The sequence below is a fragment of the Panicum hallii genome, chromosome 5 (assembly GCF_002211085.1).
Source record: "Panicum hallii strain FIL2 chromosome 5, PHallii_v3.1, whole genome shotgun sequence".
In the NCBI taxonomy this organism is placed as follows: domain Eukaryota; kingdom Viridiplantae; phylum Streptophyta; class Magnoliopsida; order Poales; family Poaceae; genus Panicum; species Panicum hallii.
In genome coordinates this window covers 22,277,650-22,305,097 of record NC_038046.1, presented here as the reverse complement: position 1 = coordinate 22,305,097, position 27,448 = coordinate 22,277,650, and the positions used below count along the sequence as shown (strand labels likewise).

Sequence of the window (27,448 nt, the reverse complement as noted above, 5' to 3'; positions counted from 1 at the left end):
CTACGAGCAGGTGGCCTGCACGATGAGCACGCCGGACTCGCACCCGGCGCCGGCGAACGCGCCCTTGTGCTTCACCGTGCACGACTCCTTGCCGACGCACGCCGCCGTGAACGCCTGCAGCGTGGCCTGCGACTCGCACCTGCCCTCGTAGGCGCCGCAGTTGCCCCTATTCACGCCGAGGATGGCCACGTCCACGCTGGTGACCACGCTCCCGTGCCCGCCGCACGACAGCGTCACGCCGTCGCCCACCTCGGCGCTGGCCACGCAGACGGGGCCCACGGCCACGGTGCGGAACGCGGCGCGCGTCGGGTCTCCGCCGGCCTCCTCGAAGAGGATCAGCGTGTTGGGCTCGCCGGCGCGGAGGAAGGAGCGCGGGACGTGGTAGAACCGCTGCGACGGCTCGCCGCACCCCGTCAGGCACTGCAAGTCGGATTCGTCGCCATCCGCGTTGAACTTGCGGCGGTAGTCGCACACATGGCAGCCGCCCAACTCCGCCGCGGTGTACGACGGCCAGTACCGGCCCAGGCTGTTGCCGGTCACCCACGCCGCGCCCTTGTTTAGGCCCAGCAGGTCAACCACCATGGCCCCCTCGCCGGCCGGAGCGGCGAAGGTGGTCTTGTACCACGTGAATGGCCTGTTCACAGGGACGATGCTGCCGTTGTTGCTGCGCCACTTGTTGTCCAGCTTGTCAAGATGGATTTGCCGGTGCTCACGGTCCAAGCCAGTCTGGAAAAACAAGACGATAAATATGATTGCTTACACAAAATCGGAGTCTCCTTTGCCGAAAAATTTCAATGATCTAGGGATTTAACGACTGCACCTCGTAGCACCAGTAACTATTGGTGAGATCAATGGCGGTGCCGTTTGTGCCGACAAGCTTAACTGGTCCTCCAACGATGCCAGTGAAACGAACCGGGTTCTCAAATTGAGGAATCCGACTCTCTGTATCATTGTGATAGTCGCTGGATCAAGTGCTATCGCATACAGAACTTATTCCAGACATAATATCATAGTCATACTTAGATTAAGATCAAATATGAGTTTAATTATTATATAAATCCATAGAATTTGTAGTACGGAATTTATTAAAAGCCTCTCGGCTAGAGCGGTTTAGACAGAAATCGTAAAGCGGTAACTAGTCTTCGGGCCGTACTTCATCTTCTGGACTCTTCTTCACAGACGACTCGAGCGTAGCACGAGCTTCAATCGTATCAACCGTCATCGTTGGGGTCGAACTCCGGATCGGATCCTGCATCGTACCAGATTTTATTGTGGTCTATACTATGGATATAATAAGGTTCAAGAAGTAAAGCTGGGGTTTCCTATGCATACAATATATATATAAGTATACACATATTCTTCCATTCTCGACTCGGGCCCTTCTGGCACTCCGGACTCCCGGTCAACACACACCTTCCAAACCACCAAGTCGATGCGAGAACTCTCTCTCTCCTCGCATCTCAACTGCCCCCTGGCAGGAAGTCATTCTAGATGGAGGTAGAAGTCATGAGTAACACTAACTAATAAGAGCAACAGAGGAGTAGCGATGTCCATGACCGAGAACACAGCTATACGTATAGTTTACACCCTGCAGGGATTGTACACCTGGACCCACTCGAATCGACACTAGCCGGAGATCAGCCGACTAATAGACGAAACACCGGTCTAAGGAAACGGAACTAGGAGCCACGGCACCATCCGGCTTTCCCGGGTCTTGGGCGCATCCTCCCACAAGAGGTCGCCTCCGGGTAGTCCTGGCCGTCGGTTAACTCCTCGTAGTTGGGTCCTATTCGTAAATACGGGTAAGAGTAGGGACCGAAGTGCAAAAATGCACAAAAATCTTTAAATAAGATCCAAATCACCACAAAACCTACTCTAACGGGTGGTTTATGATTTTAGAGGAATTATGGAACTGGTTTCATAATTTTCGAAGGTCCGATCGATTTATTATGAATTTTATAAGGATAAACCTATTTCTGAAATTAATAAAAGGATTTTGGAAAAAAAACAATCAGCAGTGACATGTGGCAGCACCAGAGCGTGCCACGTGGCATGCTAACGTTAGCATGACGTCACCAGTGGGTCAGGGTCTGCTGATGTCAGCAGTGGGCCCTGCTGACGTCAACGCTGACCGGTCAACGGTCAAGGGGTCAACGGGTCCCACTGGTCAGCCTCACCCCGAGGCTGACGGGTGGGGCTCGCGGTGTCAGGTCGGGAAAGAAAAGAAAAGAAAAGGAAAAAGGCGTCGGCTCGGTTTTTGCCAAAAGAGGTGATGGGCCAGCTCGAGGCCCAACTAGGCTCGGCTTAGGCTTCATGGGTCAGCTCGGCTTACGGCTCAGTTGGCCGGCTCGGTGCTTGGGCTGGCTGAGTTCGTGGGTCGGCTAGGCCTACAGGCCGGCTTGGGCTTCGAGTTGACGCGGATGGCACGTCTTCGGGCCTTGTTGCTCCTTGGGCCGCGATGGGCTGGCAGCCTCCTTCCTTCTTCTCTCCTTCCTGCTGACTGGGCGGTCTCACGTGTCGGCCTCGGTGGGATTTGGTGCGGCATCGCCTAGATCCTGTGCGGCACGCGGGGTTTGCGGGCATGTGTGTGTGGGTGCCATGGGTGCATGCGAACAGATGCACGCGAGGTGCTCGGGGAAAAACCCCAAAGGGTTGGCCGCGACGCGAACGCGACATCGCGGCCGTGTCGTAGGGTCGCCGCGCACGGCGAGGCCGTGGCGGGGCATGGTGTGGGGCACGGTTCAGCTGGGGCGTGGCCGGGTCTCGCGGCACACGCACGCGCGCGGGTCCTGGCTTCCTAGGGCCACGGCGTGGCCGTGCCGTGCGCGGGGCACCAGCATCCTAGGCCCGCGGCACGAAGCGGCGGCAGAGAGGCGACGGCGGCTGCGGGGAAGACGGCGGCGCGACGGGTCCCTGCACGAAAAGGCGGCACGGCGGCCGGAGGCGAAAGGGGGTCCTACGGCCGGGCTATGGAGGGCTCATCGGTGATGCCGGTAGCAGGGGGAAAAGAAGGGAGAGGGTGGCGGCGGTGCTCACCTAGGGCTCGCTGGCGGGAGACCTGAAGAGGTGGCGGGTTGAAGCAGGTGGGTCGGTGCCGTGTAGGGTGAGCGGCGGCGTCGAGGTCGTCGTACGGGGCGCCAGCCTGGTGAAGATGCTCCGGCGGCGGCGGCGTCCTCCTCCTCGCGGCGCTCCTGCTCCTCCTCCTCTCCTCCCTCTTCTTCTGGTGCGGCGGCGGTGGAACGGAAAAGGGGGCACGGGTGGCTAGGGTTTCGGGTGGCGGCTGCGGGGGTTCTTATGGGGCGGCCCTAGGGCTTGTGGCGCGAGCCCGGCCGCCGAGGGTGGCGATGCCCGGCGTCCGTGCCACGGCCACGCGGTGCGCATCCGGCGGCTGTGATGCGGGGTTAGGGTTTGCGGCGCGGGTGGCCGGGGCGCGGGAAAAAGGGAGGGCGCGCGGGCGGTTACGCCAGGTCGTCGCGGAGCGGGGCGGCGCGCGGGCTGGCGGTGACGCGAGCGAGCGGGGCCGCGGCGGAAGGGAAAAGGGAATAGGAGGGGCGCGGCGGTTACGGCCTCCTGTCGTGGAGTGGGGCGACGCGGCGGAGGGGAGCGAGCGGAGGCCGGGGTTGCGGGCGTCTGCGGGAGGAAGGGGAAAGCTGGCGAGTGGGTCCCACTCGTCAGCTGCCCTAGGAAGGAAGGTGAGGGGTCGCGCGGGTGCAGCCGGTCGATGGGTCGGGCCGTGGCCTGCGGGCTGCGCTGCGCGAAGGAAAGAAAGAAGATGAGAGCTGGGCTGGGCCGCGTGCTCGTGGGCCGAGTTCCGCGGGGAGAAAGGAAAAAGGGAGGTGGGCCGGTGCTAGCTGGTGGCCCATGGTGCATTTAGAGAATAGATTTTGGATTTGAATTTGATTGGCCTATTCAAATTGAAATCCCACACAGTTGAAGCAGCAAATTTGAAAATCCAATCAAGTAAAATCCAACAACAATGTCAACCCAAGATAATTCGCAAAAAGTTTTTGAAATTCATGATTTTTGCTATTTAAACTCTGCAAACCTGGGATGTTACAGCCAGCCGGCTCGATCTCGAACAAAGCTCCGTAGCTCTTTCACAAAGGAAAACGTGTAACCTACTATCATCATACATCCATACATGATCGGAAAAACTCAGATGTGATGAGTTGCCAACCTTGAGGCCAACGGTGCCGCTCAGGAGAGAGATGTAGTTCTTCCCGGAGTGGAGCTCCGCCGGAGACTCGAGCTGTAGGTCGAATTCTGTATAAGTCGAGTGCTTTTGCCCTGCCACACAGTACAGTATTGTTTGCAGACGAACATCGGCATGATCAGATCGATGGCAGCTCAAAAGTGAAGCAAAATAGAGTTTCACAGGAGCAGAGCACTGACCGACGAGATTCCCGTTGACAAGAACGTAGAGCTCATGCCCCGTTGTGTTCACATACAGAGTGTAACTTCCCTCGCCCTTGTGCTCAAAGCTGCTATCAAACATTTCGCAGTTTTATTTATTGCATCAGTATGTTGAGTGAAAATTAATATGGAGCATTTTCAATTTAGGAAAGGAAAGCTACTCCCCATTACCTTGTCCTGTACCACAAGTAGTCGCTTTGATCACTGGATATCGTGATGTGCTCCAAGAGCTGGTTCTTCCTGAAGCTGCCACGGTCGTCGGTCATGAAGGGCCTCAGGTTCTCAGGCATCCACGACCAGTTCAGGGCTTCCGGCTCGTCCTCTACCGTGTCCGGCTTCGGCCTCATCACCATCACCGACGTCTGCGTTTTGACCTATAATGGCACAATCATTGACAGTGGAAAAAAAATACATGAGCAACTGACAACGAACGGCTGGTTGACTGCATAATCTGAACCGAGAGCACATCGTCGCCAGCAATCGAAACATACCTTGGCAGTGTTGAAGGCAACGGTCTTGCAGTCCGGCAAGATGCTGACGGACCATGCCGGCACGAGGTGAGTTCCTGTTCCGCCAAGGGTCACGCTGACATCCCTGTCGTGCAACTCGTTGCTGATGAGCAGGCCGAGGAATCACCATAGGTGAACTTGGTGACCTGCATTATTTGTTGTTGGTTCCCGCCATTACGCAACGCATGCTGTGGACGAAGAAGAGCTCAAGTGCTGGTTGTCGCTTAGCAGGAGAAGACTTTGCATGATGAGATATGAAACGCACAGTGATATTCTCGCCGTAGCTAGAGTCACTGTACCCGCCATGGACAAGGGTTTTCTCCATGGACTGGAGCACGTTGTGGTGGTCCTTCAAGTGGCCGTACTTCGGCTGCCTAATGTTTATGCATGGTACTCATCATGTGAATTGAGGCGATGACAATACTCATCATGCCATTACAATGAAACATGATCAGTTTATGCATGGTAAAGAAAACAGATATTGTACCATGTAGTAGTTCATGACAGATCCGCGCTTTTGGAAGAACGTAGCCACCGCGAAAGCATTGTCTTCAGTGGTCCTATGGAAATCCGGCTGGCCCCATTTTTTGAAGCTATTTTGGGAAAAAAATAAAATTCCAAGTTGTTCCATGTTACAGAAATCTGTGGGACAGAAGACAATACCACATATGGTACACAAGAGAAGAAAAAAAGTACGACATCTTTCAGTTGAAACATGCCGAAAAGCATGGTATATTTTGCTCAAATATTCCTTTAAGCAAGGCTGAGCTGAATTTATCAAGCCGCCGCACAACCCAATGTCACTCCAACATTTCAGTTACTACAAATTGAATCGAGAGAATCTGCACATCTTTCCGCTGAATGCAGGCATCATCTTTGCTAGTACTGCTAGTTGTAATATTCAACGCCTCATTGCATACCGAAGGGTTCAGCACTCCATTGCTCGCACGCATCAAAAGATCTTGGAAACTTACTGGAGAAGGACGACCTCCAAACTTCCAACATTTATTCGAAAGAGAATGAATCAGTGACAAAACCTTCAAACCAATCAAAATGCTGCAGCCAAAAACTGATTCTCAACTACTACCAGTTGGATCCCAGCTTTGAAAGTTGAAAAAGAAGACAGGCCGATGGGGTACGAAACTGAACCAGTTCTTGAATCTAAAACGACATCATCGTCTTCAGCACGCAATACCAAGAACTAAACCAAAGAGCAAAACAGATCGGGTAATGCAAAAAAGAGATTTTTGAGATCCATACCTTGACCATTGGATGCGAGATGGGCTACCCGGCGTGGTTCGCCTTCTCTCACTGCCGGAGAATGTCATATTGGTACCAGCACGTTAGTGCCGGTCAAAAACGAGCCGGCACTAACGTGCCTGAACAGTGCAAGGCGGGCACGTTAGTGCCGGCTAGAAATCCCAGCCGGCACTAACGTGCCATCCCCCAACAGTCAGACGGCTGCCACAACGGTCAAAACGCACGTTAGTGCCGGTCGGCATATCTAGCCGGCACTAACTTGGTCAATTACAAGTTAGTGCCGGCTGTTTGCTCTAGCCGGCACTAAACGTACACAGTTAGTGCCGGCTAAAGCCACTAGCCGGCACTAACTTGCCCCGTATATACCGGCCACTACATCCCCAGCCCTCCATTTCATTTGGCAGTCCTTCTTCCCGAGCCCTCCATTTCCTTTAACCGAGCTCTTCCTCTCTCTCATGGCGTGTTATAGGGGAGGTGCTGCCCATTTTTCCCCAAATTTGTGAGGATTTCACCCATCCAAGTGCACCAAAGATTAGTAGCTTCTTCCACTCTTCTTTCACGGTGTTTATTCTTTGTTTCATGCTTTCTAGATAAAGAAAATAGTGATTTTAAGGTTGAGGAAAAATGAGCATAATTTTTCGATTTGTTCATTAATTTGAGCAAAATAGAATCGATTTGTTACTTTTTAGAGAAGGTTTTCTAGATAGTTTGACTATGACACATTTAGAGTAATTTTTTGAATTATTTCACGGGGACATGTGTATATGTTATTATGCAAAATTTTAGGGATTTTAAGGATGAGGGACAATGAGCATGATTCATTAATTTGTTCATTAATTTGAGCAAGGTAGAATTGATTAGTTGCTTTTTAGAGATTGATTACTATATAGTTTGACCATCACACATTTAGAATGATTTTTTTGAATTATTTCATGGTGACATGTGTATATGTTATTGTGCCAATTTATTTTGCTATTTAGTTTAAATTTACTAGATAGGTGGCCTATGACACATTTACATTTTTTTTGAATTACTTCATAGTAACCTGTTTTTAGGGATAATGAGCATGATTTTTTTTTTTAATTTGTACAGATGGACTGGCAATGGATGCACGGAAGCCGGAGCACCTCGGCGTGGATTCAGGGTTTAGATTCTTTTCTCAAGGCGGCAATGGCAAATAGGTCGCCAAAGGGTTTAATGTGTTGTCCATGCAGTGTTTGCGAAAATAAAAAGGAATTCCGAAAAAGAGAAACTCTATGGAATCACCTGGCTTTGAATGGTTTCATGAGTAACTATAACCTTTGGACTAAGCACGGCGAAGTTGGAGTTATGATGGAAGATAATGAAGAAGATGACGATGGTGATAACAATCTTCCAGATTGGGCATGGGTTCATGAAGCAGGTGGCTTTCAAGATGAACCAATGGACAAGGGTGAAGCAAATGTTGCACAAGAGGAGCCACCTGACGAGCTAGGTCAGGCGTTGCTTGATGCACAGAAAGACAGTGACACTGTGAAGGAGGCATTAAAGTTTGAGAAGATGTTGGAGGATCACAAAAGGCCGTTGTTTCCTAGTTGCAAACCGGAGCAGAAGAAGTTGGGTACCACGCTAGAGATGCTGAAATGGAAGGCAACTAATGGTGTCACCGATAAGGGATTTGGTGAGCTACTAAAGATTGTAAAGAACATGCTTCCTGAGGGTAATGAACTGCCGTCAACAACATACGAAGCTAAAAAGATGGTTTGCCCTCTTGGATTGGACGTGCAAAAGATTCACGCATGTCTTAACGACTGCATCCTGTATCGCGGCGAATACGAGAACTTGGAAGCTTGTCCTGTTTGTAGCGCATTGCGGTATAAGATCAGGCGAGATGATCCAGGTGATGTTGATGGGGAGCCAGTAAAGAAGAGAGTTCCCGCAAAGTTAGTGTGGTACTTCCCTATAATACCACGTCTGAAGCGCTTTTTCAAAAACAAGGACAACGCTAAGTTGATACAGTGGCACAAAGAAGACCGTAAGGAGGATCACATGATCAGACACCCAGCAGATGGGTCCCAGTGGAGAAACCTTAACCGAGAGTATCCTCAATTTGACAACGACCCAAGGAATATAAGGTTTGCTCTAAGTGCGGATGGAATGAATCCGTACGGTGAGTTTGGCAGTGCTCATAGTACATGGCCCGTGACCCTATGTATGTTCAACCTTCCTCCTTGGTTATGCCTGAAGCGTAAGTTCATCATGATGCCGGTGCTTATAGAAGGACCAAAAGAACCTGGCAACGATATTGATGTGTTCCTGCAACCCTTGATGGATGATCTCTTACTGCTCTGGAAAGAAGAAGGTGTACATGTGTGGGATGAGTATAAACAGGAGTCTTTCAACCTCCGAGCTTTGCTTTTTGTATGCATCAATGATTGGCCTGCACTTGCAAAACTTTCGGGACAGTCGAACATGGGATACATGGCCTGCACCCACTGTTATGATGAAACCGATAGCATTTATTTGAAACACTGTAAGAAGTGCGTATACATGGGCCATCGCTGATTCCTTCCTACCGATCCCCCCCTAAGAACCGAAGGGAAGCATTTCAAAGGAGAGCCCAAAACTCGTCGTAAGCCTCTGTTCCTTAATGGAAAGCGTGTGTTCTCGATGATCAAGGATGTGAAGGTAGTATTTGGAAAGGGTCCCTGTGGCAGAACCAACCTGAATTATACCGGCTCAAGTACGCGAGTCCACTTCCGAGGGCTCCAACGTGCTTCAAACGGTATAATCCCTTGGCCTGTCGGGTAACGTCCCGATAAACCACCGATACACAGGATCAAATAAGGTTACCTCACACGAAGGTGAGTCCAGAGATACAATCACCATCACATTTTACATAACAGGGAATTACATTACAAGAGTTTATAAAAGTAGTACAAAGTTTCAAACTTAGAGAAAACAATACAACTGTTTAAGCTATGATTTTTAGCAGCGGAAAAATATACACGATGATCTACAGCACGTCGACAAGACGGATGTCATGCTAAGCCCGGGCACGACATTACTCGATATCACCAGTGCTGGCCGGGGACGGATCCCATTCCACGGACCAATCATCTGGAAGAGCACAGGGCCAAGGCAAGGAAAGAGTAGGGTCTTCATAGATATCACCTGAAAAACATTCAACTAGCAAGGCTGAGTATACTAATACTCAGCAAGGCTTACCCGTCCCATGGTATACTTAGCCATGTAACTAGACTTATGAAGGCTTTTAGCTTTGGGTAGAGTTTTCAGCTGAAAAGCAACAAAGAGTAGATCCTTACTTTCAACTTTTAGCTTTCAGATTCTAGTGGATTAACCATTCTAGGTAAGCACCTATAACTAATCAAACATGGTAGAATCTTTAATCAAATATCATCTTTGATAATCATAAAGTTGCTCTTGTTACTCTATGTGGTAAAGGGAATAAGCAGTCTCATACATCGTGAGAGGCGGACGATTCCTGAATCGAGATTCAACCTTGCAAGGTAAACCTAACACACACGCTTGGAACACCACAGGGTTGTTCCGAAGCAACCGTTTGCCTTTCATTCCGACTCGTGGATCAGTGCCACCACAAGCGACTGCAGGTCATACGCACATCCAAAGTGCAGGACGTACGTCTGTAGCGCGACTACAAAACCCGTACTCCTGGTTGCCCAGCAACACGTATGCCTACACGTCGAACAAAGTAACCAAAAGAAGCAAATACATGTGGTGGGGGGTATGTCCACTTCTCGGGCCGATCGGTTACTAGGCTTACCGCTTACCATATTCACGGCATGTGGCTAGTACTTTCAAACGCTTAGCCACCGCTACCACACACTGCGACCTTATCAAATTCCACAACACAGACGGGGTATCATCTCAACCATGATACCTCACAACTCCCGTCCGTCATCCTTATAGTGATAACAGGAATGTAAACATTACAACTCCTATATCGCGCGAGTGACAGGAAATCACTCGACTTCTACCGGTCCTATCAGCATAGCAGCTAGTCAAACTCAAGTTCTAGTGTTCAACACATAGGTTCCTGGAATTATGCAACTAAAGTTTCCAAACAACTCCTAAGAACCTAATGCATACAGATAGATATAAATAATATAGGTTGCAGTGTAATAAAGTAAGGGTTATGTCCGGGGCTTGCCTTTATTGGTGGGGCTGAAGTCAGTAAAGTTAAGATCTTCTGAATTTTGGTTCAGGGCTTCAGATAATTCCGCGATGAAGTTCCCGGGGTCTTCAGAATAACTTCCTTCTGGTTCCGGGATTAGCTGGTAATCTCCTTCGGCGAGAGTGGTCGAGTCTATATGATATGCAAGATGGAGTTCAATGAATGCATACACTTTCATTTCAATTCACAATAAAGTTGCAATCCAAATAAAAGAACATTACATTTCGACAAACAACCTAACTACCCTGTACTGGGCAGTCATTTATTGGGTATCAACCAAACTAACTAGTTACGTTAAGCAACAGGGTGGGTTACCCTAAACATTTATACTAACTTCATTAGGTAGTATGTTTGGTTATCTAATTGGTTGGTGTATAGGTCTTGGCCTTAACCGATGAGGATGAATCAGGTTTAGCTGACTGATGAGCTTTGGTCGTGTCTAATAGAGGCGTGTCTACTGTACAATCTTATTGATCTAGGGTTGTGTACTTTGGTCTGGGTAGCCGATTGACAGGTGCACTGGTTTTCTAATTGATCGATGAAAACATCGATCACTTTAGTAGAGGGATGTTTCCTAAAGCGGCTGTTGCCTAGCTAATCTGTGTGAGCATCGGCGTACTTAACTGATCGCGTGCGTATCAGCATAGCGAATTCATGCTTTAGTAAAACTAGTCGATCGGTGATTTGACCTTCTAGCCGATTTAGTATATCGGCACATTCGCCGATTCATACATCGGTAGAATTAGTCGAGTGATGTATCGGCATAGCTAGTTGACTAATGTGAGTAACTAGCCGATGGTGTATTAATAGACTAGTCGAACTATGTATCCGTACGGCCTGTGTCTCAGCGTATTCAGCCGATTGGTGAATCAGCTGTGTAGCCGGTTTTCATCCTTAACGTTCTCTTATATCTACTGGGGCATATCAGCTGTGTAGCTGATTGTCCTACTCTGCACTGGCTGTGCCTAACTACGATGTGCTTAAGTGTTATCTTAGGTAACTAGATGTGGTTGCATCGGCTGGATTATGTCAATACAACAATTGAGTGCCGTACAGCCGATGGGATTATCTAAGTTAGACTTATTTCAAGAATTAAGTGTAACAGAACACTAATATTAAACTAGATTGGTGAGACCATAAGTGCGGAGTTAGACTAAGGAGGATGTGGTTGAGGGTATGTAACCGGTAAGCATATAGCCGATCTCTCAGTCGATAAATCGGCTGATAACAGTGTGTGGATAAGGATGGGAAAACTAAGGATTGACCGGCCATAATTGACCGTTATGGTAAACAACTGGAATCGGCTTAGATCAAAGGGTAACAGAACTCTAAGATCGTGTGTGCATCGACTATGTGCAGCCGATACGTTATCTAAATCGGATGGCTAGTTGATCTCTGTGCGCATCGACATAGCCGATTTGTGTTTTTAGCAAACTAGTCGAGCTGTGAACATCAGCATGTTAGCCAATCAGGGTATGTAACTATTTGATTGTGCATTGGTAAACTAGTCGATAGTGTGAACATCGACCGAGCTAATATATGCGCATGCATTAGATTTGTGAATCGGCACAAGTAGCCGATTCCCTATGCTGTACTGGCTGTGCTTAGCTGACAACTACATTCTCTATTGGATATACCTATCCAACTATTGATCAAATCCACGGCAAAGGCATGAGCATCTATATGAATGAAGGTTAACCAAACATCACAAACATTAAGGACTACACAGCACATGAGCAAAACCTGACAGGTAACTTCAGAAATTCATACCTAGATGTCTAACCTACCAAGGATGTTGTTCTTCAACAACTTGAAAAGATTATATAACTGAATTGTAATTCATTGCAATTGGAGCAGTACAACTACAGATACGAATTTAACCCTAACAAGTATAGGCAAAAGTCTAAAGCAAGATTTTTCGACTAACACATACAAAATTATACACATACTGCATAGATCTACTCATAAGGATTCCATAACATCTTCATTTGACATTTTACGATTTTTATATCATTTCCTACGGATTTTATAAGTTAGTTGCTTTGCACACATAAAATAATAAAAGAATTTCACAGAGAGGCCCTCAGTTTCTCACCGGCGGTAATGGCGAGTTCCATCCGCTGCAGCTCATTGCAGTTGTGGCGAGGGACATGACGGGGTCGCCGGATGTGGGGTCGTCGTCGTCATTATGCTGCTGCTCCTCTTCCTCCTGTTGCCGAGCCTGCACTCGCCTCGGCCTTGTCGCGTCGCAGGTCCCTTCGCGGCCGTCCTCGCTAAGCTACCGCCGTGCGCGGTCTCGCTGCCCTCCGCGTGGGTCTGTCTCGAGCCGCCACGCTTCAGTTCCATCTGTGCATCTCCGCGCTACCAACACCGCGCGCTGCCACGCCTCCACGCGCTTGCGCCACTCCACCACCAGATACTTCACACATGGGGCCTTAGTGTTCTCGTACTAGTCTACGCCAAACTGCCGCGCCAAAACTCCACCTGCACGCTCCATCCGCGCGGCCGCATCACCAGCTGCACCCACTTCAGCTTCACTCGCCATCAGCCGAGCCGCGCGCCCTTGGCCGCGCCTACTCGCACGCCGTGGCCCGCACCGCCGGATCCGCTCCTGCGTCGCGCCTGTGAGCACCCAAACCGAGCCACCCCGTGCCTAACCGTGGCCGTACCGCGCGCTCCGCACGCTCGTCCGCGCTACGCGCGCGTCGCCCGAACAACTGCGCTGAGCCAGCGCCTCCGCACGCCCGCTGCCGCGCATCACCTGCTCCCGCGCGTCAACGCGCCGAGCCGCCCGCGGTACGCGCCGCTGCTGCCGTCGCCTGCGTGCCTGGACCGCGCGTCTGCTTGGGCTGGCCTTGCCTGCACCGCACCTCCCCACTCTGCGCTCTCCGCATCTGCCTACCGCGCGCCGCCCTGGCTCGGCCGCTGCCGCTCGCGCCTGGCCGCGTCCGGCCGCTGCCGCCACCGCTCGCCCCAACGCCCAGCGTGCGTCGCCTGGGCCCGCCTCCAGCCGCGTGCCTCCGGCTCCCGCGCGCGCTTCCGCCTGCGCTCGCCCGCACCTAGGCCCGCCAGCTGCGCGTCCCCCGCCTGCCCAAGCCGCCGGCTTGCCTCCGGCTCCTGCGGCCCGCCTGCGCCAGCCGCCCTCCGCCCGAGCCCGCCTGGAGCTGCGCCGCCTGGCGCTCCACGCGCTTCCTCCTCCTGGGCCGCCCCCGCGCGCGCTTGGGCCGCGCGTCTGCGCCCACGCCGGGCCGCCGCTCCTCCCGCGGCCGGCCGCCCGAGCAGCGCGCGCTCGCGCGCGCCTGCGCCGAGCCGCGCCGCCGGCCGCGCAGCGCCCCGCGTGGGACCGCCCGCTCTCTGCATCCGCGTGGAGGAGAAGATAGAGAGAGAGAGAAGGAAAAAAATGGAATGGGGATAAGGATGGGAGCCAGATAAAGGAGATGAGGATGGGCTGCTGTCGTGAGCTGCTCTTGCCTGCTGAGGGGACACGTGAATTTCTTTGCAGCAGGAGGTGGCGATGATGGTCGGCACAGCGGCGGTTGCAGAGCAAAAACAGAGCAACGCCAGAGGAGGAAGAAAAAGGGGATTTCCCAAGGACTGGTTTGTAATTTTAGAAATCTACAGGGACCTCTTGGTAAAAACAAATTTAACTACTGTTCTAGGGCTCAAACATAAATGTGACCAAAATGAAAGTTGTACAACTTTTTCAAGATCTACAACTTTGTTTTAGGGTTTGAACTCCAAAACTCACAATATGAAGTTTTATTTTAAGACTTGGACTAAATTTGAATTTTCTAACATCTTTGTCATTGTTAGTATAAATTATATATAACCTTGGGTCTATTCGCAAATTGCTAAGTAAGTCATGATTACTTATATTATTACCTTTTTATTTCTAGTAATTTTGGAAAGTTACTTTTGTAAATCACCTATTTTGCATAAAAGGACTTGTTCTTTTATAAAATTACATAAATACCCTTATTTTTACAACTTTACCCAAAAATTTTTATACACTTCAACACATACATTTTAAATACAACTATTGGATAAATATATAATTTTTACAGGGAGTAGATTAAGAAAAATATATTTGCAAAACCACCCTTCTCTTATTTTGAAGTTACCTTCTGTCCAATTACATTTTACAAAAACAACCCTAGGTTTTTCTGTAATTATAAAAATACCCTTTTTATTTGCACTTTAAATTTTCAAAAGCTTCACATATCACGCACACGCTTTATACAACCAAACACATATTTCACACTAACAAATATATGTCTAACTTACAAGCACATAAACTGTCACAGTCCCGGTAGCCAACCTGTTCCGAAGGATGACCAGGGACATGTTCCAATGTGGAAGAAGAAGTCTATATTGTGGAACCTACCTTATTGGCAAGTCTTACAGGTTCGCAACGCAATTGATGTGATGCATCTGTCGAAGAATCTTTGCGTCAACCTATTAGGCTTTTTGGGAGTGTATGGTAAGTCAAAAGACACATTGGAAGCAAGGCGCGACATGTGGATGCTAGCTGGACGACAAGGCTTACAACCCGAGAAGAGAGACAAAGGACGCCACTATTTAAAACCTGCCAGTTATAATCTGAGTAAAGAGGAGAAGGAAAGCATGTTCGATTGCTTGAATAGTATCAAGGTCCCGTCTGGGTACTCCTCAAATATACAAGGCATAATAAATGTGAAAGAGAAGAAAATCCAAAACTTGAATTCCCATGACTGCCACGTTCTGATGACACAATTACTTCCGGTTATACTGAGGGGTGTTCTACCGGAAAATGTGATATTGGCAGTTGTAAAGCTTTGTGCATTCATGAATGAAATTTCACAGAAAGCAATTAATCCAAATAATCTAATAAAGCTGCATAAAGACATTGTCGAATGTCTTGTCAGCTTTGAGATGGTCTTCCCACCTTCCTTCTTCAATATTATGACACACCTTCTAGTTCATATTGTGACAGAAATAACTATTCTGGTCCTGTTTTTCTACACAATATATTCCCTTTCGAGAGGTTCATGGCAGTATTGAAGAAGTACGTGCATAAACGTTCTCGCCCAGAAGGATGCATTGCTAAGGGCTATGGAACCGAGGAGGTCATTGAGTTTTGCGTTGACTATCTTCCTGATCTCAATCCGATTGGGCTCCCCGTGTCACACCATGAGGGGCGACTAAAGGGAAAAGGCACACTAGGAAAAAAAAATAATGTGAACATCCCTTATAGTGAATTCAGCCAAGCAAACTTCACGGTTCTTTAGAATTCATCCAAGGTGGCTCCATATATTGATGAGCACATGAATATTATACAGTCTGAAAATCCACAAAAGAATCTTGCTTAGATTACACGCCAACATATAAAAACTTTTGACGGCTGGTTTAGACAAAAATTATTGGGCAACAACACAGTTGATCAAGAACTTCAATGGCTGGCTAGGGGACCATTAATCACTGTCCAGCAATACCAAGGGTACGAAATCAATGGGTATACATTTTATACGAGAGCTCAAGACAAAAAAAGCACCAACCAAAACAGTGGTGTCCGTATGTGTATAGTAAACAGTAATGGAGAAAAGAACAACTACTATGGTGTCATAGAGGAGATATGAGAACTTGAATATGGATCCATAGTTGTCCCTTTATTTCATTGCGAATGGGTGGCTGGAGGAGGCGTAACGAAGGACCGGTATGGGATGACCATAGTTGACTTTAAAAAGATTGGATATAAAGATGAACCATTTGTTCTAGCCAAGGATGTGACACAAGTGTTCTATGTGAAGGACATGTCGAGCAAACCGAAGAAGAAGTCAGATAAGACGCCTGAAGCAGACAAGGCTGGAAATGAGCCGAAACGGCACATAGTTCTTCTAGGAAAAAGAAAAGTTGTTGGAGTTGAGGATATTTCGGACAATTCGGAAGATTATGACCAGATTGATGACCTTCCTTCATTCTCAGTTGACGTTGACCCTAACATCCTCTTATCCAAAGAGGACACACCTTACTTACGTTGTGATCACGCTCAAGGCACTTTCATCAAAAGAAAGATTATCAATGTTCCAGTAGATAATGATAATGAGTAGTAGTTTTATATAAATTATGTATTGAATTCTCTCAATCAGTGATGTAATGTAACGCACCGCATCGTATTTATCTCAATTCTTGATACTATTTCTCCAATTATGACATAATATCATCTTCAAATAATATTATATTTTTGCATGGTATAAATATTATTTACATTCACTAATTTTGCATTACTAGAAGCATTGAAACATTAAATTACAAACAAATAATCAAGTAATATGCGAATTGATTACATCATTGTATAGGCTACTATTGAAAAGTTTTTTGAAGAATTTTGCATGGATCAAAATGAAATGTTTTCGATTTATTATGAATAACAGAAACATATACACATATAAACCCTTTACGCTACACATAATTGATAATGGTTGCATATTCGTTAATTTACTTCAATTACTATTATTATTGTGTACATATAATTACTATAATTATTGTGTAGCTAAAAATAAGATATAAATTTTTTTTATATTATTCTAATTATTAAGCCTATTATGAATAAATTTATGAATATTAAAAATTTAGTGTAAATGGGAACTGGCGTGGCCAATTCCCGCGCGGATGGTACACGTTAGTGCCGGCTGGTATATAACTTGTCCATCTCACGTCACGTGGGCGCATTAGTGCCGGCTGGTAATGTCAGATCACTAACCGAGCCATCCCCCCAACAAATTAGCCCCTTCGCCCAATTCAGATCGACGTCGCCCCCAACTTACCCGACGCCCAGACGTCCTCGCGGCGGCAGACGTCCTCGCGCCATTGCTGCTGCCGCCGAAGCTCCGGCCGCCGCGCACCTCGTCGTCCTCGCGCGCGGCCCGTTCCGCGCAGCCCGGCCGCACGGCTGCCCCTGCCGCCTCGGGGTCCTCGCGCCACTGCTCCGCGTCCTCGCGCCATTGTTGCCGCCGCCCGAAGCTCCGGCCGCCGCGCACCTCGTCGTCCTCGCGCGCGGCTCGTTCCGCGCATCCCGGCCGTCCGGCTGCCCCTGCCGCCTCGAGGTCCTCGTGCCACTGCTCCGCGTCCTCGCGCCATTGCTGCCGCCGCCCGAAGCTCCGGCCGCCGCGCACCTCGTCGTCCTCGCGCGCGGCCCGTTTCCCGGAGCCTGGCCGCCCGGCTGCCCTTGCCGACTCGAGGTCCTCGCACCACTGCTCGGCGTCCTCGCGCCATTGCTGCCGCCGCCCGAAGCTCCGGCCGCCGCGCACCTCGTCGTCCTCGCGCGTAGCCCATTTCCCGTAGCCTGGCCGCCCGGCTGCCCCTGCCGCCTCGAGGTCCTCGCGCCACTGCTCGGCGTCCTCGTGCCATTGCTGCCGCCGCCCGAAGCTCCGGTCGCCGCGCACCTCGTCGTCCTCGCGCGTGGCCCGTTCCGCGGAGCCCGGCCGCCCGGCTGCTCCTGCCGCCTCGAGGTCCTCGCGCCACTGCTCGGCGTCCTCGCGCCATTGCTGCCGCCGCCCGAAGCTCCGGCCGCCGCGCACCTTGTCGTCCTCGCGCGCGGCCCGTTCCGCACAGCCCGGCCGCCCGGCTGCCCCTACCGCCTCGAGGTCCTCGCGCCACTGCTCAGCGTCCTCGCGCCATTGCTGCCGCCGCCCGAAGCTCTGACCCCCACCATCGACCCCTCCCTCCGGACCTCCTCCTCGCCCTCCGATCGCAAAAACGGATTCGCGGTGAGCACTTTGTCCTCTACGACAATCTACCTGTCTACGACAATCTTAGATAGCATTTTTGTTTGTTATTTGCTTGGCTGCCGCATTTCGGAACTAAGGACAACATTCAGACCTGTTCTGACAAAAACCATAGGTGTTTTATCTGTATTTCTAGCAAATTAGATAGTAGTTCCTCTTATAAATGGCTATGCAAAGCACATCACTAAGAACAAATTTAGCGAATAAAAGGCATATACATATGCAAAGTTTTAGGTACCTAAATTATTTGATTCAGAGCCATGTGATTCTCCATTCCAACAATAGCATAAGATATTGTTCCAGCTGTCCTTATATAGCTTTCTTCATCATCATCGTATACATTTTATTAGTACTAGAAAATACTTAATGTTTTTTTATTGTTTCGGGTAGTGGAAATGGATCCTACTGACAACCAAGACGAGTTAATGCACGAGCTCATTTGTGGTAGTACTGGGCACATAGCTCCAGAGTTTCATGAGGACGAGAACGATGGCAGCCAATTTTTAAACTTGCATTATCATGGCGATGAGGAGCAAGATATTAGTGGGGAGGAAGAAGAAAATATCGAGGAAGATGAGGTATGAAAGTTTAGTGATTCTTTCAGGCATCAGGATAAACATTTTGTCAATACCTGCCGCGACGTCCACTAGTTGCTAGCAATCCGCTTGATAAATTTGCGATTCTTTCAGGCATCAGGATCGACGAAGCCTAAACGGAAACGTGGCTCCAAGAGGAAGATGGTAGGATGTACGACCATCACGGAGATCAACGAAGCAACCGGCGAGCCACTAGACCCTGGTCAAATTAAGACGACCTTTGTAAATCAATTGGGATATCTTGTTAGGGAGAACGTCCCCATAAAGTACAAGCTTTGGAAGAGAAATAAAGTCTCTGATCGACCTGAAGATATCGTGCCAGATTCAGAGAAAGATTTGTTATGGAAAGAGGTGTCGTTGCACTTCAACTTTCCCCCAGGCAAAGCTGATAAAGTAAAGGGATGGGCATCTAAGAAGATGGCAATTCAGTTCGGCTCTTTCAAGAAAAAATTGGTGGCAAACTTTGTCAACAAGGGCCTCACACCAGATTTTGATAAAGTCTGGAAGAAGCAACGAGAGCGGTGGAATGAATTCGTGAATTACAAGCACAGTGCTGACAGCATGGCAGCCTCGATTCAAGGCAAAATGAATGCTAGCAAAAAGATAAACTTCCATAGACTTGCGCCTGAAGGTTATAAGGTTGCAGTTCCGAAATGGAAAAAGATGGAAAATAATTTGCATGATGAGATATGAAACGCACAGTGATATTCTCGGGTTTTCTCCATGGCCTGGAGCACGTTGTGGTGGTCCTTCAAGTGGCCGTACTTCGGCTGCCTAATGTTTATGCATGGTACTCATCATGTGAATTGAGGGCTGCCTAATGTTTATGCATGGTACTCATCATGTGAATTGAGGCGATGACAATACTCATCATGCCATTACAATGAAACATGATCAGTTTATGCATGGTAAAGAAAACAGATATTGTACCATGTAGTAGTTCATGACAGATCCGCGCTTTTGGAAGAACGTAGCCACCGCGAAAGCATTGTCTTCAGTGGTCCTATGGAAATCCGGCTGGCCCCATTTTTTGAAGCTATTTTGGGAAAAAAATAAAATTCCAAGTTGTTCCATGTTACAGAAATCTGTGGGACAGAAGACAATACCACATATGGTACACAAGAGAAGAAAAAAAGTACGACATCTTTCAGTTGAAACATGCCGAAAAGCATGGTATATTTTGCTCAAATATTCCTTTAAGCAAGGCTGAGCTGAATTTATCAAGCCGCCGCACAACCCAATGTCACTCCAACATTTCAGTTGCTACAAATTGAATCGAGAGAATCTGCACATCTTTCCGCTGAATGCAGGCATCATCTTTGCTAGTACTGCTAGTTGTAATATTCAACGCCTCATTGCATACCGAAGGGTTCAGCACTCCATTGCTCGCACGCATCAAAAGATCTTGGAAACTTACTGGAGAAGGACGACCTCCAAACTTCCAACATTTATTCGAAAGAGAATGAATCAGTGACAAAACCTTCAAACCAATCAAAATGCTGCAGCCAAAAACTGATTCTCAACTACTACCAGTTGGATCCCAGCTTTGAAAGTTGAAAAAGAAGACATGCCGATGGGGTACGAAACTGCACCAGTTCTTGAATCTAAAACGACATCATCGTCTTCAGCACGCAATACCAAGAACTAAACCAAAGAGCAAAACAGATCGGGTAATGCAAAAAAGAGATTTTTGAGATCCATACCTTGACCATTGGATGCGAGATGGGCTACCCGGCGTGGTTCGCCTTCTCTCCGCATCCCGGTTATCTCCGCTTCCCGCCATTGATTGGAGCCTTGACCTCTCATCAGTACCCAGCCACCATGGACCAGTTTGGGCGAGTGAGAGAGAACCGGTGTACCCATAATGGAGGAGATGGTTGTGGTTAGCGCAGGGGGGAGGAGACGGGTGTTGGCTACTGCCTACTGGAATCCAAAGCAAAAACTGCCTCGAGGTGTGCCTGGTTCCTAAAGTTTTACCTGGCTAGAATGCCCACGGGCTCACCAACTGGGACCCACGATCGGATGGTGGTGGGACCAACTTCAGTACCCCATCCCGCAGCACGATACTTGGCGCACCATCAACGGCTACAAATTTACCTGCCCGGGCCGGCACCTTTGGAAAAACCACACTCGATGTATTGCGACGCAGACCGGTCATTGTTCAGCTTGGCCACGATGTCCCCGTACTCGTTCTCGATCTAGGAACAGTCGGGCATTAACATCTGCTGCATCTTATTAGTTTGTTAGTATCCCGATCGTGAGTTCTGAATCGTTACATACTCTTGCGATTATCAGTTAATTACATCAGATAGGTACTAGTAGTACTCCAGTAGATGACAAGTGAAAGAGGAAATAATGGGCACATGCGCCCATGTACATAGAGACCTGGGCGAGGATGATTGGGCCTCCCTGCCCGGCGAACATGCCGGCGTCCTTCATCCTGTTGACTATGAGCGTGGTTGAAGGTCTCCATCTCGCGCTGTCCATGAAATTGATCATTACTACTACTACATGAAATTCAACTTGTATGTATCTGCAGATCAAGTGATCGATCAAAAGAGGTCACATATATTTATTATTAGATGATGAGTTACCTCAAAGGGCTCGTTGTGCAACCGGAACTGCATGCCAGGGATGTCACGCAGCCAAGCAGGAAGGCCTCCGCAGCAACATGCCAGCTAGCTGGTATATATATGCATAATCCAAAAATGAGAAAAAGAAAGTATCCTGCTATATATCTAGCTCTCTGCTTCGCAGAGCATATATACCCGTAGGTCCATTCTGCGCAGACGTAGGGGCCGATGCGGAGAATGGCGTGCATCCCGGCGTTCTGGATCTCCTTGACGATGTCGTAGCTGCCCCCAAAGTTGTACTGCAAGAAGAGCACGCAATAGGTGGTTCTGCATGTCAGTGATCAGAGTAGTGTGCTGTCAATGCTGCTACTGGGGTAGTGGATGACCATAACCTCGGGCGTGCTCCTGGGGTAGTGGATGGCCCCGGACAAGATGATCCGGCGCTGGCCGTCGATGACCTCGGCGCGGTCGTCGTAGGCGACGGTGGCCGCGCTGGCCACCACGGCGGCGAGCACCACCACCAAGAGCAGGAGGGGCAACGCGTGCCGCGCGGCCATGGCGGAACGAACAAATATGAGCACTTGTTGCTGACGAGTGGCCGGTCGGTGCTGTAGTCCCGATGAGAGTGACTACTACTATGAGTTGCATATATACATGTTGTTGATGGTATGATGGAATGGAACGGCCACGTTTTGGCATGGGTTATTGTAAACTGGGAGATTGTTATGAAGATGCTGTGACATGGTGCCTCGAGCAGGTGATAAAAACGAAGAGCGAATTAAAGGTACATGCTGACATGGCATGGTAGGACGGCTCTGCCCCCGTGGAAGTAACAATGCATATATAAAGGAAAAAAAGTTGCAAAGTACTAGGGAAAAATGCTCTTTTGCTACTATATAACATGCCTCTAGTAGCTTTAGTCCCGGTTCTTCGGCTACCGGCGTACGTATTTTTAACACCGGGTAAACCACCCGGTACTAAATACGCGCGTGTGCGTCGATCGGGATTTAAACTCAGGATCTCTTACCTCGTGTGTACTTCCGTTACCATCTCATCTACACAGTGGTTGTAATTGGGAGAGATATACTTTCCATTTAAAATATCCATGGAGGACTATTTAATACGTGGAGGACTATTTAGTACCCTCCAAATCCTTTGGTTCACCCAAAAATACCGGTATGAGATAGTCTTGGTACTAATGGGTATGCTGGTACTTTTTAGGATGAACCGATAGTTCTTTTTCTACTTAGTGTTTGTACAATATCAAAATACAAATAATATTTACCGCTGCTTGTACAGTATAGAAATACAAATAATATTTATACATAGTATGTAATAATATTCAGCCTGCAATTAACGAATCGGGTTGACCCTCCTATGAAATCGGACCGCTCCTCAAACCAGCCCACGGATCAGAGCGAGGCGATCCTAAAACGAAGAGAACCGAGAGGGTCACGGTCCTGATCTACCCCTGGTGATCCTGCAGTCGAACCTCCCCGTCGCGTCGCTTCTCTCTCTCTCTCGACAGCAAATGGATAACGCACTACCGGAGACGCCATCTTTGCCGAGTGCCAAAATGTTTGCCGAGAGCAAAATATCGGGCACTCGGCAAAGACCCCTTTTGCCGAGCGTAGCCCTCGGCAAAGAAAAGGGAAAATTCCCTGGAAGGTCCTGAAGCAAATGACGCTTCCTTCTATGGCCCTGGAAAACTGAGACGCCCTTCTGTGTCCTTCTTTCTATTTTCGTGCCCTTCTATGGCCCTCCCGTTACATCTGTTAGGCCAATCTGTTAGGGTTTGAGGGTTGAGGTGAGGAGCCAAAATTCTTGGACCGAAATACCCCTCCCACTCCCACACACAGCCCCGATCCCATCTCCTGATCTATCCCGTGAGACCCTCGTCCTCTCTTCCAGGCGCGCGCGGAGGAGGATCTGCCCAGGGCGCGGCGTGCGGAGGGGCCGGCGGCCAGGGGCGCGGCGCACGGAGGGGCGGCGCAGAGGCGCGGCGCGCGGAGGGGGCGCCCAGGGGCGGCGCTCGGAGGCGCGGCGCGCGGAGGGGGGGCGCGGAGGCGCAGCGCGCGGAGGGGGGCGCGGAGGGGGCCGCGGAGGGGCGGCGCGGCGCGCGGAGGGCCAGCGCGGAGGCGCGGCGCGCGGAGGGGGCGCCCAGGGGCGCGGAGGGGCGGCGCGCGGAGGGGGGGTGCGGAGGGGCCGGCGCGCGGAGGGGGGGGTGCGGAGGCGCGGCACGCTTTGGAAGTATTGAGCTTGTACGTATTCTGCTGGAGGTAATTTAGGTTCTCATTTATACTATGTCGTGTAGAACACCCAAATTTCTAATGAAAGCACTCTATTGTAACTTCTCCTACATTTGGGTCTGCCAAATTTAGACCGATTGATCAAAATTGTTTGTGTCCTTATTTTGGTGTGCAACTAAAACACAGTCAATGGTAGTTCATTCTCTTCGCAAATTATAGTCTAGTTAGGGGGAAAAAAATTGATGGCTAACATGATGGCTAACAGTAAAGATGGGCTTTGGTAAGATAACAAACTAAACACGCTATTTTTGAATTGCTGCACTATCCTCTTCCAGCAAGATCTTGAGTGTGTTCCAACTATCTAGAAATTCAATATTTTCATCTTTACTGTTCTATGCTTTTAAGATGTAATCGTATAATATTATAGTAATGTAACTATCATTTTTTATGTTGAAGCTTTAGGGCCTTTTAGCTACTTATTAACTACATTCTATAGCAGCTCTTGAACCACATCAACAAGCTGAGGCATTTTGTGGTTTTCCATTGAATTGGACTGGACTATGCGCATAAAATCTATGTACTTAAGTATAATTTGATCTTACAATTTTTGGTTTGGTCTATTTTCACCTGCAACAATATGGCATGGTTCAGGAAATTTGATCTCGCTGACCAGAGTTAATTATTTTGCTCGGTGGGATCTGTAGCTTCGGCGTGTGTCTGAAGGTTAAGGTGTTATTAAATATTCTGGCAGACAAGGTTAAAGATTATATGCCCCATTTGCTTACATGTGAAGCTCTTATTTCTAGCTGTCTGACCAGGAACAATTTGCTCATGTGTGTAGGATAATATAATTGACAGGATGGATCCAAACTCAACTTATTTGTTGGAAATTAAGCTTCTTGGCAATCCAAAAAAGGTCAGAAAGGATGTCCGTTGTTTTTGCTTTGATAAGGTTGTTGACAGTGATACAACAAAGTTGAAATTCTTGGTCGATGAGATCACAGATATGTATCCACCAGGTTATCTAGAAGTAGCACATGTTCAGTACTACGATGCAGATTTGAAAAGCTTCCCAGTAGTTAATACCGACCAAGAGTTGATGTTAATGTTTCATAAACATATTGACAGCAAGGTCGTGCACATGTTCATTGCATACAGTGATCCATCAGGATGCTATGAGCCTATCATTGAGTGGGAGGGTTATCCTAGTAATAGCAATCAATTTTCTGAGCCTGAGCCAACCATACCTAGCAGCTGCACACAAGCAAATGAGGAAACCTCTACAGAAAACCCAATTACCAGGAATGAACATGTTGGTGTTGATGAGGAGGGTCTGTATCTAAAGATCAACCCTGTACTTGATCTTGCTGTCGTTGCTTGTAACAAAAAATAGGACTATATTCCCGAGGATGAGGATGAGGATGAGGATGAGCATGAGGATGAGGATGAGGATGAGATTAGTGACGATGATGAGGAGTTTGTTGGAGCAGCTCATGAGGAACCCATTACCTATGACAAAGAAGACCCTCCAATGACAGTAGGCTCCAGTTATCCGAATATGTATGAATTCAAGGTGGCACTATCTCAGCATGCAATCAAATATGAATTTGAGTACAATACTGTCAAGAGTGCACCGCATAGATGCACGGTATATTGTTCAAGGAAAGTTGAAGATAAGTGTCCCTGGAGGCTGCAAGCTTCATCTAGGAGCAGGAGCTGCACTGTAGTGGTAAGAAAGAAGCAATCTGGTTTTTCCCCCTTTGTGCATGTTCATTTTTTTTATAGTGATGCTTATTTGACCAAGCCATATTGTTGCAGGTGAAAAGGAATCAATTTGCTCATAGCTGCTCAAGCAGTCAAAGGAGTACGAAAGTGAAGAATGCAACCAAATTTTGGATATGCGAGAAGGTGAAGGATTGGCTCATTGCAGATCCTTGTATTGGAGCAAAAGCATTGCAGAAGAAGCTTAAAGAGCACTACAAGGTGAAGATCAATTACAAGAGAGTTTATGTGGGTAAGGAACTAGCAACACAACAACTCTTTGGTGATTGGAATGACAGCTTTAATAATCTGTTTCGGTTCAAGGCACAAATTGAGAAGTTTTGTCCGGGTAGTTTAGTAATTATTGATCATCACACAATAAATGGCAAGATCAGATTTAGAAGATTGTTCTTTGCTTTGAAACCTTGCATAGAGGGGTTCCTAAATGGCTGCAGGCCATACTTGGCAACTGATAGCACCTTTTTAACTGGCAAGTACAAGGGACAGTTTGCTAGTGCCACCGCTATTGACGGCCATAATTGGATGTATCCAGTATGTGTCGGTGTTTTTGCTTCTGAAGATAATGAAAATTGGATCTGGTTCATGGAAAACCTTAGGCAAGCTATTGGATCACCAAGGGGGTTAGCTATATGCACAGATGCAGGACAGGCAGTGATGAATGGGGTAACAACTATTTATCCAGAAGCAGAACATAGGGAATGCATGCATCACTTGGTTACCAACTTCAAGAAGAGGTATACTGGCAAAGTGTTTGATGACAACCTTTGGGCAGCAGCTTACTCATGGAACCCGTACTTGTTTGAGAAGCATTGGGCTGCTATGGATAGAGAAAAGCCTGCTGCAACTGCATATCTAAGAACTTGTCATACTAAGTTGTGGACACGGAGTCAATTCTCAACCATATGCAAGGTAGATTATGTGACCAACAACTTGGCTGAGTGTTTTAATAACTGGATTAAAGAGCACAAGGGCATGAATTTGGATGACTTGTTAGACAAGCTTAGGCAAATGCTCATGGTGAAATGGAACCACAGGAGGAAAATCTCTAGACAGTTCGAAGGCTTGATCCTGCCCCACATTATTAAGCATTTGAATGAGAAGAGTAGAGAACTAAACTTGGAGGTTATAGAATGCTCCGAACATGTTGCTGAAGTTACTGCATTGGGAGGTAGTGGCTTTAGGTTTGTGGTGAACTTACATGAGAAGACATGTTCTTGTAGACAATGGCAAATTTCTGGCATTCCTTGCAAACATGCTATTGCATTCATTACCTCACTTAATGTGCCTCTAGAGAACCATGTGGACATGTATTACTCAGTTGAAAAATTTAGATTAGCTTATGCTCAACTAATCCTAGCTATGGAGGATAAGTCACAGTGGCCTCAATCTTGCCATGGGTTTTTCATGCATCTACCTTTGTTAAAGGCCACAGCTGGTAGGAGAAAGACAGAAAGATACAAAGGTTGTACGGAGAAGACAAAGAAAGGACAGCACAAATGTCCTATCTGTAAAGATTATGGGCATCACTGGCCAAGTTGTAAGAAGGGCAACTCAGAGGATATTGCAGCACTGCTGGCTGTGAGGTAATAAACTATACTTTGTTTTAGTACTGGGCTAACATGAAACCAATTTGTACACAAAAATGACACCTTTGTTTATCCCATACTTCTGTAGAGGACCACCAAAGAAGAAGAGAAAGACTACCAAGGTATCAACTGAGGAAAGTATAGTACTTTTTGATGGTGAAGCACCAGCATCCTCTATGACTTTTCCACCAAGGTTCTCTCTTTCACAATCTTTTTATGTGCATCTTAATATTCATCTAATTATCTCTCTTTGTTTCCAATAGCCAAAGTGTGCAACCTACAACTAAGAAGAAAATTAGAAAAGGCACATTAGATTTTGGAGACTCAATCAGGTAATATATGCTTCTAATTCTGATGTATTTTATTTTGCTGCAATCATCCTTGAATACAAATCAGTCTTATTTTATCTATAACACTTGATAATTTTTATTTGTTATACATATATAGATCCAAGTTAGCAGGTAGTGCAGGTAGTACAGACCAGCCTGAGCCCATTAGCTCTGAGTTTCCCATGGCTAGGGG

General features: G+C 48.0%; 1 pseudogene; it reads right to left on the bottom strand.

Annotated features, from left to right (window-relative positions):
• On the bottom strand, positions 1-21,866 carry LOC112892559 (annotated as a pseudogene).
• Positions 21,867-27,448: the final 5,582 nt, after the last annotated feature.